Here is a 22,089-nt window from a genome sequence, read left to right on the forward strand (position 1 = left end):
GTTTGTGTGTCCGCTAGACATCCGGTAAACGAACTTCGACTTGTAGACTTGAAATTATGCATGAAGCCTCATATCTGTATAGGGAAAATCTAATAAAGAACTAACAAAAGAACTATTTTGTGATTGAAAATGTCCGCGGTTTTAAGGGGTTTCATACAGTTAAATTATAAAATACTTATATCGCCTGTTACTAAGTATATAGGAGATAGATAAAACTATAAACAAGGTTTTAAATACATCTCTACCGTAGCTTCAGATTTCCTGATGCCTCGTTTACAATACCTGATTAGAATACTTAGAATAGAACTTTGTTAACTAAAATAACAACTAGACTTGACTACTTAAAAATAAAAATATAGGATAGAAACTGGCTAGTTCCTGTATAGAATACAACCTGACGGGTTTAAAATACAGAATAAATCCTGATTGGCTAAAATATATAATGCAAACTAACTAGTTATAATGTGGTATGACACCTGATCAGTTAAAATATAGTCAAATCCCCAAGCGATCATATCGTATACGAGAATCTTCTTCTGGATGATAGCATATGTCCGTTTCTTGAAACATTTAAGATTTTTTAACATAGCGATTTCAAAGTAACTCGTACGATTACTAGGAACAAAAATCACATATTTGCTAATAAATCTAAATCAGTATAATTATAACCAACTAGTAGACCTACAAATTAAACAAACTATCATGAATTAGAACGTTGCTAGGAACAAGATTCACATATTTCCCAATAAATAATAATCAAAATAATTATAACAAACTAGCGGACCTATATATTCAACAAATTACCATTGTTGAATATATAAAGTTAGGCCACAATTTAGTTTATTGTAGTTTGTGAATGTGTTGGTTCAGTACCTGAGATCGTCTCAAGACATAAACAGCGCCAAGATAACATTTGGTCTCTAACAGAACTGCTCTTCCCCTCCATTGACTTTGGAGAATAATCCTCCACAAAGTATTATAACAGATAAAAGCCGCGCGGCGTGAGATTCCATTATGTCTTCTCTCTTGTATTATCCGTAATTAAACTGGATCTGCTTCTTTCGGTTCTAGATTAGAAAACACAGAGCTTTGATCTCAAGGAAATTATTTCTCTGGTTTGATTTATTTTAGATTGTGAAAGAATACCCAACCGTGTAAATATTTAATCAATTCCACTATAAAACTACATTTTCTAAGTGATTTTGCAATTGACACAAGCAAAAAACTGAGCATTATGATTTTGACTTTTTTTGGAATTGTATTAATTTAATAATTAGATAGAAATTGGGGAATATAGTATCAATATTCTTTTTAAATTACCATAATTGATATACATGTTTCGTCAAAACTTTAACATAGAAGTAGGCGTGTTCCTTGTAAATATTTACATACTGTAACTAACTACTCACGACATTAATTTTATAGTACAATACAAGCAGAAATATGTTACAAAAAGCAAAGATAATTAATGATTATATCGGAAACCTCTTTTGTCTTTTATTCATTTTATAATACATCTTAAACTTGAAAATCGTTGTAAACATTGTGTAAATTAGAAATATTTGCGCTCTACCACCAATATTAAGTTTCGAATGTCAAGGAGTTGGTTTTATAAACTAATGAAAAAGTTTTACTAAAAAGTAAATCAGTTAAGCTTATAAAATAATATTGATGACATTTTAAGTTTACCTTGTAGATTAAAAATTGTTGACATATTTTGTCTGTCTGACAAATGGTTGCATAATGAATAAAAACCATTTGTTCGGTGTTAATTTATTATCCTCGGTTTTGTATAACGTTTTCCTCGTCTGCCAAATTCTCTTCTAACAACAGCTTGTAACACTAAACGCGGACTTTCTTTAAACTTCTGGTCATTAAACCAGTATAATTAATTTTATTACTAGTTAATTTATAACATATCCAGGACTTTGGAACATTCCCTCCAGCAAGAAGCTGACGTAAATAAGAAAAACAAGACGCGTGAATGCTTTCAGTTTACTACCTTCCCTTTTAGTACCAAACATCCTATTCGAGTTCACATCCAATAATATTATTCATTTTTAATTAAAAATATCTCTTCTAATAACATTAACGTAAAAGAAAGAAATAAAATATATAGAATCTACAATAAGTGTTTTCTAATAAATACAGATACAAAAGCTCTAGCGTTGGCTTCTACTTTCATAAAAACTTTTTAAAATTATTTTTTAAGTTGTAAATTAGTAATTAAAACCATTGGTCAAGGTCACTTTCTTTCAATTTCGAATTGATTTATAAAATATATGAGATTTTTGTACTTACTCAACAAGATTAAATATTAAAACGTGTACACAATTTGTAAAATACTGTAAATAAATTGGCTTTACACAATATTTAATACTATGGAGGATTTATTCAATAATTTATTTAGGTAAACGTTGTATAACAGACACCAGGAAGAACAACGGTTGGATGATCTCTTGGGCCAAAAATCAACATTTTCAAGTAAGAGGTTTAGATTCCCTAGGCTTCTGTATCGATGGCGATGAGTTGAATAATTAATGAGTCAACACGGGTAAAAGCATTACCTGGGAAAGTTTCTTGAGCCTCTTCCATTCTGCCTGAATTGGTGTCGGCGATTCATCAATTTAACAAGAGTAATTGGTACAACATTACGTTGTATATGAAATTAAAAATTCAAAAACCCTTATTATTTATTTTTAATTACAAACTTAATACACCAGGAAAGATGTTCACAAGTTGTATAATTAACTTGAGCGCTGACAGTGACAAGTTCTGCTTGTTCGCTCACATTAGCTTATCAGTTGTCGAGTTATAAGTTCTCATGTATCTGGTACTTCTCTTTCTGGCCAATGAGAAACGTCAGTTATAACGTTATGTAATCAACATTATTTAAGTTACATCTAACATATTCAATAGTTAGAAATAATGCAAAGAGTAAAAAAACATTACTAACCAGAAACTTAATGAAATAAGATAAAAAACATTTATATGGGCTACGAAGGAACCAAAAGTAACCAACAATATTTTATTACATTAACAGTTATATAAAGAATCACATGTGTCACTAACAATTCAAGTTAGCTACATTCAACGCTAGTGATAGAGTGAGTCGCATATGTGACTAGGGATGTAATGAGTCACGTGTACATATTCCTGGTACGCCTGACTTCAACCTAGCCCGATGTTTTTCTGTTCTTAAAGTCATTATGATAAGTGAAGTTTTCTTTACCTAAAATAGTCATATGCCTGTCTAAAATTGGCGGTATTGATAATGCGATTCCGGATAAGATTTGCCATCGTTATATGTTACAGAAGTTATACAGTTATCTGTCCTTTTTCCTCAGTTGGAAAAACTCTTAATAAATAAGGTAAAACGTGCACAAACTACTTAAAAACTAAATAATTGCGGTAAAGAACTTGCCACAGACTAAACTAAACAAAGTAAAATAATGTGTTTGCATCAAAATATCATGAAATGCCCAATTGGTACACTAACAGCATGTGGTTCCAACAGACTGGTGAAAAAGAACCCAAGCAATGTCAATCCACAGAAACAAGACACAAGAACATGTTTTCTACCTTCCGCACCAGGTGTGACATGTGTTTTTTGTTACGGGAAGAATCAATTTGCTCCCCTTTACTACCTATCATAAATAGTGTCGTTGAACACTGAAGTACAATAAAAGTACACACATCTTGGATTTTGTGAGGCATATTGTGTAGGGTATAACACATACTCATGGTCGCTCATTTTTTCCCCAGAACGCCTGAGGATACAGAGCGTTTCCCCAGATATGGGTCTCTATCAGAAGTCTCCTTCCCTCCATTGACTTTGAAGAACAATCCTTCACAAAGTATGACAGATACTAGACAGTCACATCGCGGGGCGGCAGATCCCGCTATGGCTTCTGTCTTGTATCAGTAATTAAACTGGGCCAGCTTCTCTTGGTCCCAGATTAGAATACGGAGCTTTGATCTCTGAGAATCCATTTCATTGTTTTCATTATTTTTAGATCTTATGCAAACTCCAAACATATTAAATTTTAATCAATAATACTACAAGGTTTTTAAATATTATTCTCTCCAGTACGTACTACCGCAAAAGAATTGATTAATATAAAAGATTAATATTAATTCAAAATCTGAGACCTGAATAGTCTCTTTAGTTCATGAAGCATGAAGTGTAACTACATTTTCAATACTTCAAGTGCACATATTATGATTGCAAAATAAAAAATAAAATTTTAGGGAAATATTTAAAGTTTTAAGTATGAAAAAGTAATTAAAATTTCTTGTATCACATTCTTAATACAGATTTAATAAATAATAAAGACCTTAAATATAATTTACGAGTACCGGCAGGCGAGAAATTGATCTGCAAGTTAATCGTTTCCTGTTTAAATCATTTAGTAATAATTTATTAGTTGCAGAATTTGTACATTTTTAGCAGTTTTAACGACACATGCTTTATCTCATTATATTTGACGATGACAATGCAAAAGTTGAAACTTTAGTCACGTTTTGTTACACAGACCAAAAAGGCATTCAGTTTCTTAACATAATTAAGCATGGAATTTAATAATATTAATTATGGAATTATATTCAGTAGTTATTGCAAAATATATTTAACATTACTTTTGTACTTTTTTCGTAACATTTGATTTTTTTTATCTGTAAAAAATATATTTTAAATTTTATTTCAGGTTGAGTATAGTAAAAAATAATATAATAAATAGTGAGTATAATAGAAATAATACTAATGTCCTAATCTTACCTTCCAACATAAATAATATTTCCAGTAACATTTTATCACCTTTTAAATTTCTCACTATCTTACATGTGAAAAACTGATTGCAACATATTTACCTTCTATGTCTATTGGAAGTGCATAATGTCCTAATCTTGACTTCCAACATAAATAATATTTCCAGTAACATTTTATCACCTTTTAAATTTCTCACTATCTTACATGTGAAAAACTGATTGCAACACATTTACCTTCTATGTCTATTGGAAGTGCATAATGTCCTAATCTTGACTTCCAACATAAATAATATTTCCAGTAACATTTTATCACCTTTTAAATTTCTCACTATCTTACATGTGAAAAACTGATTGCAACATATTTACCTTCTATGTCTATTGGAAGTGCATAATGTCCTAATCTTACCTTCCAACATAAATAATATTTCCAGTAACTTCTTATCACCTTTTAAATTTCTCATTATCTTACATGTGAAAAACTGATTGCAACATATTTACCTTCTATGTCTATTGGAAGTGCATAATGTCCTAATCTTGACTTCCAACATAAATAAATATTTCCCAGTAACATTTTATCACCTTTTAAATTTCTCATTATCTTACATGTGAAAAAATGATTGCAACATTTTTCCTTCTATGTCTACTGGAAGTGCATAATGTCCTAACCTTTACTTCCAACATAAATAATATTTCCAGTAACATTTTATCACCTTTTTAATTTCTCACTATATTACATGTGAGAAAATGATTGCAACATATTTACCTTCTATGTCTATTGGAAGTGCATAATGTCCTAATCTTGACTTCCAACATAAATAATATTTCCAGTAACTTTTTATCACCTTTTAAATTTCTCATTATCTTACATGTGAAAAACTGATTGCAACATCTTTGTTTTCCTTCTATGTCTACTGGAGAGTGCATAATGTCCTAATCTTTACTTCCAACATAAAATAATATTTATTGTAACATTTTATCACCTTTTAAATTCTCATTATCTTACATGTGAAAACTGATTGCAACATATTTACCTTCTATGTCTATTGGAAGTGCATAATATCCTAATCTTACCTTTTTAACATAAATAATATTTCCAGTAACATTTTATCACCTTTTAAATTTCTCACTATCTTACATGTGAAAAAATGATTGCAACATATTTACCTTCTATGTCTACTGGAAGTGCATAATGTCCTAATCTTTACTTCCAACATAAATAATATTTATTGTAACATTTTATCACCTTTTTAAATTTTCTCACTATCTTACATGTGAAAACTGATTGCAACACATTTACCTTCTATGTCTATTGGAAGTGCATAATGTCCTAATCTTGACTTCCAACATAAATATATTTCCAGTAACATTTTATCACCTTTTAAATTTCTCACTATCTTACATGTGAAAATGATTGCAAACATATTTACCTTCTATGTCTATTGGAAGTGCATAATGTCCTAATCTTACCTTCCAACATAAATAATATTTCCAGTAACTTCTTATCACCTTTTAAATTTCTCATTATCTTACATGTGAAAAACTGATTGCAACATATTTACCTTCTATGTCTATTGGAAGTGCATAATGTCCTAATCTTGACTTCCAACATAAATAATATTTCCAGTAACATTTTATCACCTTTTAAATTTCTCATTATCTTACATGTGAAAAACTGATTGCAAACATTTTTTCCTTTTAATGTCTACTGGAAGTGCATAATGTCCTAACCTTTACTTCCAACATAAATAATATTTCCAGTAACATTTTATCACCTTTTTAATTTCTCACTATATTACATGTGAAAAATGATTGCAACATATTTACCCTTCTATGTCTATTGGGAAGTGCATAATGTCCTAATCTTGACTTCCAACATAAATAATATTTCCAGTAACTTTTTTATCACCTTTTAAATTTCTCACTATCTTACATGTGAAAAACTGATTGCAACATATTTACCTTCTATGTCTATTGGAAGTGCATAATGTCCTAATCTTGACTTCCAACATAAATAATATTTCCAGTAACATTTTATCACCTTTTAAATTTCTCACTATCTTACATGTGAAAAACTGATTGCAACATATTTACCTTCTATATCTATTGGAAGTGAATAATGTCCTAATCTTACCTTTTTAACATAAATAATATTTCCAGTAACATTTTATCACCTTTTAAATTTCTCACTATCTTACATGTGAAAAACTGATTGCAACATATTTACCTTCTATGTCTACTGGAAGTGCATAATGTCCTAATCTTTACTTCCAACATAAATAATATTTATTGTAACATTTTATCACCTTTTAAATTTCTCATTATCTTACATGTGAAAACTGATTGCAAACATATTTACCTTCTATGTCTATTGGAAGTGCATAATGTCCTAATCTTGACTTCCAACATAAATAATATTTCCAGTAACATTTTATCACCTTTTAAATTTTCTCATTATCTTACATGTGAAAAACTGATTTGCAACATTTTTCCTTCTATGTCTACTGGAAGTGCATAATGTCCTAACCTTTACTTCCAACATAAATAATATTTCAGTAACATTTTATCACCTTTTTAATTTCTCACTATATTACATGTGAAAAAATGATTTGCAACATATTTACCTTCTATGTCTATTGGAAGTGCATAATGTCCTAATCTTGACTTCCAACATAAATAATATTTCCCAGTAACATTTTATCACCTTTTAAATTTCTCATTATCTTACATGTGAAAAACTGATTGCAACATCTTTTCCTTCTATTGTCTACTGGAAGTGCATAATGTCCTAATCTTTACTTCCAAACATAAATAATATTTATTGTAACATTTTATCACCTTTTAAATTCTCATTATCTTACATGTGAAAACTGATTGCAACATATTTACCTTCTATGTCTATTGGAAGTGCATAATATCCTAATCTTACCTTTTTAACATAAAATAATATTTCCAGTAACATTTTATCACCTTTTAAATTTCTCACTATCTTACATGTGAAAAACTGATTGCAACATATTTACCTTCTATGTCTACTGGAAGTGCATAATGTCCTAATCTTTACTTCCAACATAAATAATATTTATTGTAACATTTTATCACCTTTTAAATTTCTCATTATCTTACATGTTTTAAAACTGATTGCAAACATATTTACCTTCTATGTCTATTGGAAGTGCATAATGTCCTAATCTTACCTTCCAACATAAATAATATTTCCGAGTACCTTTTTATCACCTTTTAAATTTCTCACTATCTTACATGTGAAAAACTGATTGCAACATATTTACCTTCTATGTCTATTAGAAGTGCATAATGTCCTAATCTTGACTTCCAAGATAAATAATATTTCCAGTAACTTCTTATCACCTTTTAAATTTCTCATTATCTTACATGTGAAAACTGATTGCAACATATTTACCTTCTATGTCTATTGGAAATGCATAATGTCCTAATATTGACTTCCAAAATAAATAATATTTCCAGTAACTTTTTATCACCTTTTAAATTTCTCATTATCTTACATGTGAAAAAACTGATCGCAACATTTTTACCTTCTATGTCTATTGGAAGTACATAACATTGATTAACAGTTTCCTTACGTGTAAGGTTTTGTGTAACATTTTCCTGGTCTGCGTAATCCGCGTCTAACAAGAAATTGTTACACTAAACACGGACACCACTTACACTTTCTGGTCTTTGAACTACACTAATTAATTTATAACATCTCCGGGACTTAGGAACTTCCCCCAGCAAGGAGCTTATGTAAATCAAGAAAATAAGAACCGTAAACACTTTCAGTTTGTTATCTTTACTGCCGAACTTCGCTTTTCGTTTCAGATCCAATAATAGTGTTCTTTTCTAATCATTGTTTTTTCTTTCTAATATCAAACTCATAATATTTTGACCGATCGCAGACTACATGAGCGATTGATGGATATCGATGCGATGGAGAAATTAATTTTTTTGCTTTATCACGGAAATATATAGGCATTAAATATAATTATTTTATAATTATATTTAATATAAATATATATTATATATTTATTTAAAAATTGAACCAATTTTATTTTACTCGTGGTGTTTTTCTAGTTATTGAATCTAAAATTCGTCGTGCGTTTATTCACATTGCTTAACTGTTTTACAACGTAATTTGTATGAGTTTGATTTTTATTAAGTAAAATAAAATAAGTAATCATATTACGTTTACTTTTTTGCAACTTTTTTTATTAAGTTGGCGTTAATTATTAATTATTGCAACAATTTCCTGTGAGCACGGAAAGATTCGTTGTGAAAATGAAATATACTAATATGAGAAAATGTACACAACTCTAGATTTCAAAAGTGTAAGGTATGCGTACAATGTATTTTTATTTCACCTAAAGTTGTAATTTTAATTACAAACAAAACAGATTTTTTCAGGAAAATTTAAAAAAGTCAATACATATCATTTGTTTATGAACACCTCTCTGCATACAAGAAATTGGTCTACGCAATGAGTAATTACTTAAATTATATTTGTAATACTTTATATACATTTTCGGTTACGTGGGTAAAGTACAAGGCTGAAACTTGAACGTTTACGTTTAGAAAAATTCCGAATGAATCAAAGAAGTTTGGAGTTTGAGAGTTCGACATGAACCAAGAGAGAGCGAGCGGAGGTCATTTAACTCTTCTAGATTATGTTTCACCCGTATTGACTCTTTAATTATTCAGCTCACCGCTGTCGATACGCAAGCTCTAGGGAATCTGAGCCTCTTACCTGAGTGTGCTGATCATTAGTCAAACAGTTCATCTAACTTATAGAGTTCGACATGAACCAAGAGAGAGCGAGCGGAGGTCAGTTAACTCTTCTAGATTATGTTTCACCCGTATTGACTCTTTAATTATTCAGCTCACCGCTGTCGATACGCAAGCTCTAGGGAATCTGAGCCTCTTACCTGAGTGTGCTGATCATTAGTCAAACAGTTCATCTAACTTATAGAGTTCGACATGAACCAAGAGAGAGCGAGCGGAGGTCAGTTAACTCTTCTAGATTATGTTTCACCCGTATTGACTCTTTAATTATTCAGCTCACCGCTGTCGATACGCAAGCTCTAGGGAATCTGAGCCTCTTACCTGAGTGTGTTGATCATTGGCCAAACAGTTCATCCAACTTATAGAGTTCGACATGAACCAAGAGAGAGCGAGCGGAGGTCAGTTAACTCTTCTAGATTATGTTTCACCCGTATTGACTCTTTAATTATTCAGCTCACCGCTGTCGATACGCAAGCTCTAGGGAATCTGAGCCTCTTACCTGAGTGTGTTGATCATTGGCCAAACAGTTCATCCAACTTATAGAGTTCGACATGAACCAAGAGAGAGCGAGCGGAGGTCAGTTTAACTCTTCTAGATTATGTTTCACCCGTATTGACTCTTTAATTATTCAGCTCACCGCTGTCGATACGCAAGCTCTAGGGAATCTGAGCCTCTTACCTGAGTGTGTTGATCATTGGCTAAACAGTTCATCCAACTTATGGAGCTCGTAGACACTGAGAAAATCATAATTCATAAATTCTCCAGTCAATACTATAAGGTTAGTGTCGTTTAGACAAACCCAAATTATATACGCAGAAATATTTCCTTTTAAATTTAACCGTTTCTATATTACCGTCAGGTAATAAAACTGCGTAACTGTCACTGACCAATTGTTAAAAATTCATGTGATAATACATATTATAATTGCGAAAGTTTGTTTGACAATCCATAAATCGAACTATACCTAATCCTGAGCAAAACGGAAGTCGACATTCGAGTTATCTAGGTTCGACTGTAGTTTAAAATGCTACGTTTTGTAAAGTTTCGAGCTACCTCTGGAAATAGATATCCGTCCGATTCCATTAGCTAAGTATTTCAGCATAGTTATATAATTTTGTTCTTTTAGGACAAGAAGCTTAGAAACTGCACCTAGTCCTAAAAGGACCTTTGCGCTGCTTCCGGAGTGGCAGGATATTCTGGATGGGTAAGGTTGTGAGTAGGGGCTGCACCCTTTCAAATCCTAGAGGAAGAATTTAGGGCATCAATCTTAACCATGTCGTCTCGAAAGAAGGGGAAGCCAACTCTAAATCAGTCTCTCTATCAAAGCAGGCAGGAGTGTCCCTCCATTATGTCTAGGCTAGCAAGAATCTTTCGTAGTTATCTTAAAGAGTTGTATACTCATCCCCGACCACTGGGAGTAGGTCTCCGGGCCAAGACCTTGTCTACTAAGAGGGGAATGTGAAGCTACCCACACTGACCTGGTTTAACTAGTAGTAGATAACTCATAGCAACCATTTAATACGTAACTTTCAATGCTATGAAGATGTTCTGAGTCGTTGTTTCAACTATTCCAATAATTTTTAGAATTCTCTGAAAGAGTCACGCGCGTGATTTTTCTTAAGAATAACGAGACGAATAAAATGAAACGTTCATATCAAGGGTTAATAACTGCAGAATGTGCAGAATTAGAAGAATAAAGAATAAATATTCCTCAAGAAGTTTTATTGGAAGGAACGATAAAGAGCAGCCGACCGCACAACTGAACCTCTGCCTTTGAGATGGAGCTAAAAATAAAAACAGCGTTATAAATAGGAACTCGTCTCAAATGCATACATATTACAGAAACTTTGATATAAGTGACAGTTCTCACGAATAGTACAAAAAAACACTATTATCTGTTAATATTGACTATTGATAAGGAATTCCCTCAAGAATAGTACTATTTATTTATTTATTTATTCAATTACGTTGTTTTATACAGTTTGGCCTCGCCAAGTTACATAAAAAACTTGTCGGCGAGGTCCAGCGATATTTCCTTACTTCTACTGTTCCACTTCTACTGGTAATAATGTCTTTAATAAGTTGTATCGCTTAAATCGATTCACTAAATGAAAATACTAATGATGATTTATTTTCGGTTTAGTGCAGGCATCATTTTTCTATTTATACGTCATGATAGTGTTCCTGATGCTAAAACCATAAGGAAATAGATTACAAGTGTATGGGCGACAGGATCTGCACTGCCTAGAAAACCAGTCGGACAACCAAAGAGTGTGAGGACACCAGAGAACATAATGGCGGTGAGAGCGTCTATTGAACAATCTCCATCGCGCTCTGCGCGGAAACATGCTTGCTGCTCTTGGAAAAGAACGGTGAGGCGAATTTTACACTCAGACCTTCATTTACACCCGTATAAGATGATGTTTGTTCAAGAATTGATGCCAGCAGATTTTGTTAAACGTACAGATGCTTGCAAAGCAATACTGGCTTCTTTACAACCCGGCACTATTCTGTGGTCTAGTGATGAGGCACATTTTCACCTCTCGGGCACAGTAAATAAGCAAAACTTTCGTTACTGGGCAGCTGAAAACCCACGAACTCTTCATCAAAAACCTCTTCATTCACCAAAAGTGACTGTGTGGTGTGCTGTGTCCTCCAAGGCATAATTGGCCCCTACTTTTTTGAATCGGAAGGTGCAACCGTTACTGTGAACGCTGTACGCTATTGTGAGATGTTGGAGAACATTTTCTTCCCCAGAATTGAAGATTATGGTGCAAGCCGGTTTCAACAGGATGGTGCCACGGCTCATACCGCCCGTCGCTCTCGCCAACTTCTGCAAGAACAGTTTCCCGGCCGCTTGATCTCATTACGAGGGGATGTTTCATGGCCCCCTCGCTCCCCCAATCTAAGCCCATGCGATTATTTTCTTTGGGGTTACCTCAAATCTGAGGTTTACAAAGTTCGACCAAGGACCTTGGAAGCCCTTAAGGAAGCAATTTTTGATGTTATCACTGGAATAACGCCAGATATGCTGCGTAGAGTTTTTGAAAACTTCATTGAACGGCTGAATATGTGCATCGCTCGTCAAGGTCGTCACCTGGACGATATCATTTTTAAAACTTAATAAAAATAAATGGCATTGTATGTAGATTTCAGAAATAAAAAGCTTTTGTAATAATCTTGTATGGTTTTTATACAGTTAACCGATCAAATCAGGGAGTCCACTTTGACCCACCCGGTATTTGGAAATTGTATGAATAAGATTAGAACTTAATATAACAATGACAATAACAATAAAATAATATAACGATTACATAACGAAAACAATATAAATTACAATAACATGGTTTGATATTTGATAATGATTCTTCTAATAATAATAACAATATGTTCTTCTAGGAGTTCAGTGTTGTGTGATACGTGCATACATGTTTGATTTTGTTCCTCTTTGTCTGTCTCCAGTTGTGTGCAGTAGTGTCGTCTGGTCGAAACAGTTTCTGCTAATCGTGTGTAGTTAGGTTATGTTTTGTTTTTGGGTTATGTTTATGTTAAGTTTGCTCACTGAGTGAAGTAGATTTGATAGCTTTTTCGTGGTCAGCCGATAAAGTAGTGTGAATAAACAACAGTCTAGTACAGTGATAGTGAATCTGTGTAATGAAAATAGTTTTGAGCGTGGTGCAGTGTAGTGGAATGTCGGTGCAGGCTAGTGGAGATTGGGCCAGGCTAGGCCTATTCCTGAGACATCTACAAATGGCAAGTTTTTGTCTTTATAGTTGATATAGAGGTCTAGTTGTACTTAACCTTATTAAACATATCGTGAGCATGAGCATTTATCACTAAAATCTAAGTTCATATAGTAGAAATTATGGATTTGAGACAAATCACTATTTATAAGGTAGTTTTCAACGTGAACCCCATGTCAAAAGCGGGGTATCATAGGAGTGGCTCATAAATGTAAATATGGTTGTACCCGTGTGTGTTGTTGTGGTTGCCGAGAACGGAGTAGTAAGAAAAATGATTTTGGTTAGAATCAAGGAAATGCCTCACATGAGGCTACAAGTTATGCTAGAGCGAGAAACTTCGTTATAAGAGGTTTATAACAGACGAGGTTGTTCTAGGAAAACACAACTTCGTTAATGCATTTCCCATTATAAACAAACATGCTAATTACGTTGCGGTTGTTATCATAACCCATATTTTGTAAAATTACATTTCAAATTTATTCTTTAATAAACATACATATTTTGTCATAATTTTCCAAAAATGGTTGTTTACACTAAATTAAAACAGTAATAAAAATGTATGCTGAGTGTTCAGCTTAAGTGTAGTTATGATAACCACTACCCAGAAAATATATGATAAAGTAACCTTTCTCTTGTAATGAAATCGCTATGGAATATTCTGTAATTTTGTTATATAAATATTCACACAATACATTATCTCTGTACGTTCTTCTAACGTAATTATATATGAGTTATAAGATTATTCTCTTTTATTTTTTCAAAATAACTCATGTGTTAAAAATATAAAAAATACCATAACTGCATTTTTGCATTTTTAAATCCATAAAGAATTATAGCTACTACAGAACGTTTCCAAACCACGATGTTACGGAATTCCTCAACGAAACTTATTACGTACTCCATTCCATGAGCACACGATCGAACATTTTAAAACTTGTTTTTTTTTTTTTAAATTCGTGTATGTTCGTATAATTATTAATAGTTGTTAAAAATTTAATTCTCCTTTCGGCTTAGTCGGAATAATGGTAGATTTTATGTGAAGCTGTTATCAAGAAATCTCAAACTAATTATGTATTATTTGTTTTATGCGTTTAATTTTCAAAAAACTGTTGGTAATGTTACTGTCCATGTTGAAATGTTAATTTACTGTGACAATTTAAAATATTTGGAAACCTTCCAACACAAAAATTGTTTATTGCCCAAGACTGCTAATGAACTTAGTCAAGCAACTGTAACTACTCTACTTTGTGTATTAATATAAAGTTTACTTTCAATCAGCTAGAAATTACAGCAATTATAGTGTTCGTAATTATTTCCGCAATTCTATTCTAAAGAATTCTATTCTATTCCTTCTATTGAAAGGATAATAGAATTGCGAATATTTGCCATCGTTATATGTTACAAAGTTTATAACACAACGTTTCGAGGATTGAAATTTATCCTCTTCGTCAGCTGATAGGATAATTAGAAAGGAATTAAATTACAATAAAATTAGAAAGTGCGGCAATGGGCTTGAAATATAATGATGCCAAATGTCAGGAATCCAACTACCTTTTCAAGGCGGCCATCGAAAATAAAGAACGAAGTAATAAAACAACCCCCCCCCCCCCCCACCCCCCCCCCCCCCCACCCCCCCCCCCCCCCACCCCCCCCCCCCCCCACCCCCCCCCCCCCCCACCCCCCCCCCCCCCCACCCCAGTATCAATAGCTACAAATGTTCTCTTTGGTAGACGGGCCCATATGACGTTGTTTAGCGACTCGTTGGGGTTTTGGGACTTCCCCTTCAAGCACTTTTTTAGCAACTCAGGATCTGACAGGGCTTGGAAAATAGGCTTAATTTCTAGCATAATGGCTTCTGGAAGATGAAAGTGCTGTGAGTGGTCATAAGTTTCATTACTAAATACACATTTGTTGTAAGGCCTAGGCCTAGGCTTAGGCTTACCAACATTCTTCCTGACTTTGAAAGCCGAATAGCGGGAACCACTTTTCTTTTGGTTACCCATAACTAATACAAAATAAAACAGTAATATTCACTAAACCAATTCACAAACAAACAATGTGAACTAACACAAAATGTAAAATAACTCAAACTAGGTAACTCAGATTACTGTATTATTCACTTTCAACACAACTGACAACAAGCAGAAGCATAACCACAAAAGTAAACACAAGTTAGTAAACAGACAGTGTTGCCAGCTGTATAAAGCATAAACATATTCTGCAGGGACTTTGTTATTATAAGAAGTTCCTGTGACAAAAAGTCGTAAGAGCTGGCAAAATCCACGCTGAGATATCGTGCACTAGGTGCTTGTTTAAAAATATTTTTAAGTTGGGTTATAAATTTATTAGTACCATGTGTTATACATCATTGGATTTAGAAACTTTCAAAGAATAATAATCAACAAAAAAACAAAAATAGAAAAAAATTAAATAAATTCGAGTTAGACTGCCCGTTAACAAATTAGTTTTAAGATATTGTTTTCTCTTTTATTGGAATTTTGATTATTGGATGGATATTGCTGGAAGAAGTAAGTTTTAATTGTTACATCGCAAAACGTATAGTGTCAAAGACGACTCCTTAAATTACCAACATTTATCCAGTTGTAGATTGATTAAAATAAGCTGTGCATTAGAAGTGTGAACACTACTTATTTTTGTTGAGTATCAAGGAAGGTTGGGACTTATTGATAAGTAGCGCTCCGTTACTAATGCTGTGGCACCAAACAAATCTACTTGTGCTACAGCGTTGACGAAATTGTGAATACCTTAATAGCGAACACATATTTAATTTAAAAAAATGAAAAGCGCTTTCGCCGGTTAGGGCATCATCAGTTCTGAATTGTGAATGTCGTCAGAGGTAATGCCCATAGAGGGGCACATTCCTCGAAATAAGAAGAGTATTATTATTGTTTGTTGTACAACTTTGCGTAAATGAAGCGATACCATTTAACCCTACAAAGATACTTAATGTACCGTTTACAAAACATCGTTGTCAACGTGGTATCTTGAAGTAGGAAATAACAGAATATCCAGAAAGTGGATTACGTTGCGCCTTGTAGCTACTAGGGGCGGGACTATCGTAGCTCGTATAGTTTGACCTTCATTCCATAAAGACAATTATACGGACTGCTACTTGGAGCAAAATCGTTAGCTGACAAAAAACTTTGGATTCGTGGGGTGTTTTTTTCTGAATGTGTTCGAGTGCTTGGTAAATCCTAACTTGTAACAATTGAAGTACGCGAAGGGAAATATTCCGTCTTTATAGCCCGATACTGGCAGTAGCTTCTTTTGTTTTTAATGCGGCGGGATTGTTTCCTTGAGAGTATCACATTTCTAATTAATAGTCGCTTCTAAGGTTTGCGATTCTTTAGCTGTGTCTGATTAGCGGCTGTCTGCAAGGCTTGGATTCATATTCTCCATTCATTCAATAATTAAGTGAAAAGAAAATTAACACTAATTCTTATTCATAGATTTAAACCAATAGAAATTATTTGCTTAGTTTGCAATTTCCTAGATAAATATAACCCTACAATTTGAATTCGAAATAGTTGTTAAAGTTTATGCATACATAACAGTTTGCGTTTACTGTATTTTCCTCAGTGTAAATTACCAAGGATTTACGAACGCAACTCAAAATGAATCCCTTCTATTGTATAAAATAACAATGTTCGTTACAGAGATTCCACGTTTTAGGGCGTTTTTACATGAAATAAAACTAAAAGAATATTTGTCAGATATAGGTATTACCATTCAATGTACGTAATTAGCATTATGTGGTTTATGTAGCTTGTGGATTTTTTAGGTAGGGTCCATGATACGGTTGACTTTGATAACCTCTGATCTAGGGTAGGGTACGATAAGCGGATCCGGTTTTTTATATCGAAATTGGTAAACGTAATTACTTAATCATAACCATCGATATAATCAATCGATACTGATTAATTATTTTGAATTATTAAGATAATAGTCTATATCAACAGCTGTAAACACTTTAAAATAATACACGTTGGGTAATATTTCAATTTTACATAAGTAATTTTAATTATTAAAAATGGCAGTCAATTTTAGAAAACTACACGACATTGCTTTGAAAGATGATGAGACATAAATAAAATATATTGTTTATGTGGCTTCAACATGTTGAACTCGTACCGAAAACCCCATTACGTAAAATTTGTGGCAAAGAGACAACTATGACTGTGAGAGGAGCAAATATGGTCGTCTTCAGTTTTCCTAATTTTTGTTTTAATAATTTGTTTGATCACTGTAAATATTAAATTCATATTTTAATTTAAAACATATGATTGTTATTGAGGACTATAGATACTTTTATATCGATTGATAGTCTAGGATTTGAGATACGAATATTAGGTATCGAAGACTACATTCTTCGATATAAAAAACCGGGTCCGCTTATCGTACCCTACCCCTGATCTACAACAAGAATTTCCTACATATTAGTTCAAACCATTCTTCTCAGCACTATATAATAAATTAATTGCCTAACTTATTAATTACCTATTAAAGTAAGTACAAATAATTAAATTTACTTACCTTCTCCACTTCCAACTATTCTGGGAGGGGTATCCTTCGCCTTGATCTTGAGACATCGCACAAAACTCTCACTCGTAACTTAACAGGTCAACTGTCGGAACGAGAATGGGGAGATTTGGAGGGGTCAAGGTAGGTTATTCCTCTCTTCAACTTCTCAAGACGAAACCAAGCACGTATATCTCCACTTAATAAGGAATTTGCTTCACCACTGCCCACAACACAGTCTTACCTTTTCCTACTAGCAGAATTCGGCTTTGATACAAGATTGAGGTTATGTTGTTTGCTGTCATAGTGCTATCTATGATTGGGAATGTTTGATGCAGCGCCTCCATGATCTCGTCCACCATTGCTTCCGCTGTTTGTGTGGTTGCTTTTAAGAGTAGTACTATAGTTTTCCTTCAATTTTTCGGATTCTTGACTTCCGTCCATTCTCCACCTTTATTACAACCGGCGTACGTGATGACACTCTGCAGTGATACATCAGGTGCAGTTTCCTCAGCGATATTTTCTAGATATATTTTCCACTATTTCAAGTATCTCACTCGGTAATTATCATATTAACGGCCGGGGCGGAAAAATACGAGTTTTGCGTTAAAAACTTATTGGAATCGTCATATAGAACAAAAAGTATAAGGTTTGATGGGGTGGAAATGAGAAATAACGAAGTTCTAGAAAATGAAAAAATTAAATAACTTTCAGTAATATCTCCATGTTCTACATCAACGTCTAGCGTCACGTGACCTTTTGTGGCCAATGATTGAATCTCGTGATGACATCATCGGTTGCGCCGCCATCTTTGCAAACGTAAATGAAAAATAATACAGAAATGAGCAGAATTTTTATCAAAATAAATAATGTTTTTCTTAATTTCGAGAAAAAAATTAATTACGAGTGCCTCCGGCCATCCTTCGGTGCTGCCGAAGCCCGCGCTGATGTCAATAAAAGAAAAACATTCCTCGAGATAGTACCTATCAGTAAAATATAAAATACTGGAGGGGCTGATCAAAAATATAAATTGAAATGTAATGCAAAGGCAATTATGTAAAGTTAAAAAACTAAATAAATCATGAAAAACTCAAATATATAGATGGATCAGAGAACACATACCATTAGTGTTTTGTACAGCTGTAGCAACAGCAACAAAAAAGTCGTCTATCACAACGAAACGACAAAGTCTCCCGGTTTAAAAACACCACTCGACCGCACGACGAACACATACACTCATTTTTAAAAATTACATGTTCAATTAAAAAAAGAGATAATTTCGTTTCGGTTAAAAACTCTTTACGTGCCCTACGAAACACTCCGACACACACAATTCACTAGGGTTGGTTGAACTAGTGGATGGTTGATTCATCATTGTCCCATGCCCCGGAGAACTCAGATAACAGGTACGTTATCAGGCTGCTATCAGTCCCGGCCGCAGATAATATTTAAGTAAACATATTATCCAGACACAGCACACAAACTGAACATTAAAACATTAGGAACTTAACCACTTATCAATATACCCCCTAAAATCATGTTATTTGTCATTTGCACCCCATAGTACTATATATTTTTTTGTTCAGGAGGGTGAGCAGAATACGTTGGTAACGTCAAATTCGTGATTTGCCGCCCCGGCGTACTTACTGGTATGTCTCACACTCTGTCTTCAAAAGAATATTGTTGTTTTCTTCCAAAGCACAGGCCTGTTTCCTCGAAATTTCCTTCATGTCGTCATTTTTATGGTTGTTCTTTTCTTCTGATATTTTCCGTTGTTTCGATTGTTGCAATCGACTTTTCCTTGTTTCGATAGATTTATTTCAACATAATTAGACTTGTCGGTATGTAAGTTTGAATAGTTTTGTCTATTAGTCCTTGACTTTGAACATGTATTTTAGCGACGTGTTCTTGGCACGGATGGTAAACCTGCATCCTGTGTGTCTTCTAGGTTGTCGTCTGCAACCACGATTATGCCGTCATGGGCTAACCTAAAATTTACTTCTATTGAGTTAACTCTCTTATTTAATAAACTATTATCAATGATGAATCCTTTCACCAATACAAGAAGTCTTCTCGTCATCTCATGCAGATTTAAATAATCATCCGCGTTCACAAATTGGGAAAATATGTTGTGAGCTTCATGATGCACTGCTCACACATCTACATTACACTATACTCTACAAACTGCAGACTTGAAATTTACCGCCATCTATATTTCCACACACCGAATTAAACTTACATTTACAAAATCCAGCACAAATTAGCACTTGGTCACTATTTTTAATCATTAAATATTGCACTCGCCGCACAAATCGTCTTCACTGTCCACTGCCATCATGATCCATTCTCTAACGACTGATATCTTTCTCAGGTAAACTTTGTCTACTGATTTCACGGTAAACTAGGTTATGTTTATTCAAATTGGCTCATGGCTCTCTAATGTACGAACTTTAGGACAGAAAAAAGTCACCAGAGCTGCAGGTTGTACTGAAGATCAGGATATTTGGACATCAATTTCATGTAAGACCATCATAGCTACTGACTTCCATCATTCCATTCTTTTTCTTCCTATGCATATTATTTTACTTTTGTTTCAATTTATGTTGGTGAGAAAGTAATAGAAAATCCAAGCGTAGATTTACTTACATAAAATAGCATCAACACAGTTGGGTGAGGCAACATAAAAATTGACAGTTGTGTGTATAAATTTATGTAAACCAATTAATTATCATTCACAAGTATAACAATGACTCGCGTATTAATTCCCTAGCTATTTCCCCACTAATCCTCTACATTCACGCAACAATCATGGTTCACTACAATAATAATTTATCTCTCAACCAGATCTGTTAAACCACTCTCGCCACTTTCACTTTCGTATGCATTACATCGATTTATTTATAACTAATTACTCTGTTTCCGATTAAAACTTCTAAATGGTTATACAGAAGGTCCCGAAACTTTCTAAAACATGTTTGGCACTCTTGATTCAGCAAATATACTTGACATTAAAATAGGGGTGCACTGATTAAGTTTTCATAAACTTCCATGTTTATTTTTCAGTTCCATAAATTATAAAAGGTCCATCTTACAGTATTTTGCAAGGGCATTTGCTTTAATAGCACAGAAACAATGCAAAATATATATTTCCTGCATTGAAATAGTGGCCATATCAAACTTTACAAGCTAAATTTTATGAAATGCATGATACAAAAAATTATCATGATGTAAAAAGTTCCAAAAAGGTTTGTTAGCTTCTTATTCATACTCTGGTTAAATGAACTAAAAATATATTTTATGTAAGTTCACTGAAATGCGATTCTACAATAATAAAAATTTTCTCAGTTATTTTTAATCCATTTTTACTTGCGGCTGTGACCAAAATCTGCCATTTCCGAAGCAGACGACAAAATGAGTAGAATGAGTACAATTAATTTTCTTACCTTGGTAATACTCCTTCCACTGGCAATCCTCAATTCGTTTGTGCTTTGTAGTAACAATATTACTTTTCATGTTCCTACATTTGACATGCGTATGTATTCATCACAGTAGACCTTTTTTCTAGAGATGCAGATGTATGGAAACCTTCAAAACATTTACTGCAGGTCTTGGTCATGTATTATTTATTTGTTATGTGTATAATATTTCGTTCACATCTTTATGTCTGAATGCATGAGCCTTTTGATCAGCTCCATGTTAATGAATGCAATACTTAGACCCAATACAACTAATTTTAATTGTATCTGGTACAGTCTGATGTTTTTAGTTCTCTTCTTTTTTTTCCTTTTTAGGCTTTGGAAAGGTATTTTCCATCTTTTTAAACAAAGTACTGATTGTTAATTTCTAGTGTAATGTTAAATTTTAATCTGTAATTTCATACCTTTTCTTACTCTTATATGTACAATGTCCATTCGCCATAGTGATCATACAAATTGTCTTTCGTCAAAGTCTGATTCATTATTAAAAGTGGCGGTAGATCTATCGTACTTAACTATGATTGTTTTAGTACTCAAGTTGACTGCCACTCTAAAAGTAAGAATTTCAGACTTTTCGTTTTGTTTCCACTTTATTCTAATTTTACTGTTTTGAAGCCTTTTTAATTTGCTAGATGCCTCCTGAAATCCTAAGAGAAAATCAACATTGAATAACTAACAAATTGAATTTTGGAATTTGATTTAAATACATTGAATTACAAATCGACCCAAATTAAAATTTTTATTCAACACTGATTTAAAGTCAAACGTAA

This window comes from Homalodisca vitripennis, chromosome 3 (assembly GCF_021130785.1).
Source record: "Homalodisca vitripennis isolate AUS2020 chromosome 3, UT_GWSS_2.1, whole genome shotgun sequence".
Classification (NCBI taxonomy): domain Eukaryota; kingdom Metazoa; phylum Arthropoda; class Insecta; order Hemiptera; family Cicadellidae; genus Homalodisca; species Homalodisca vitripennis.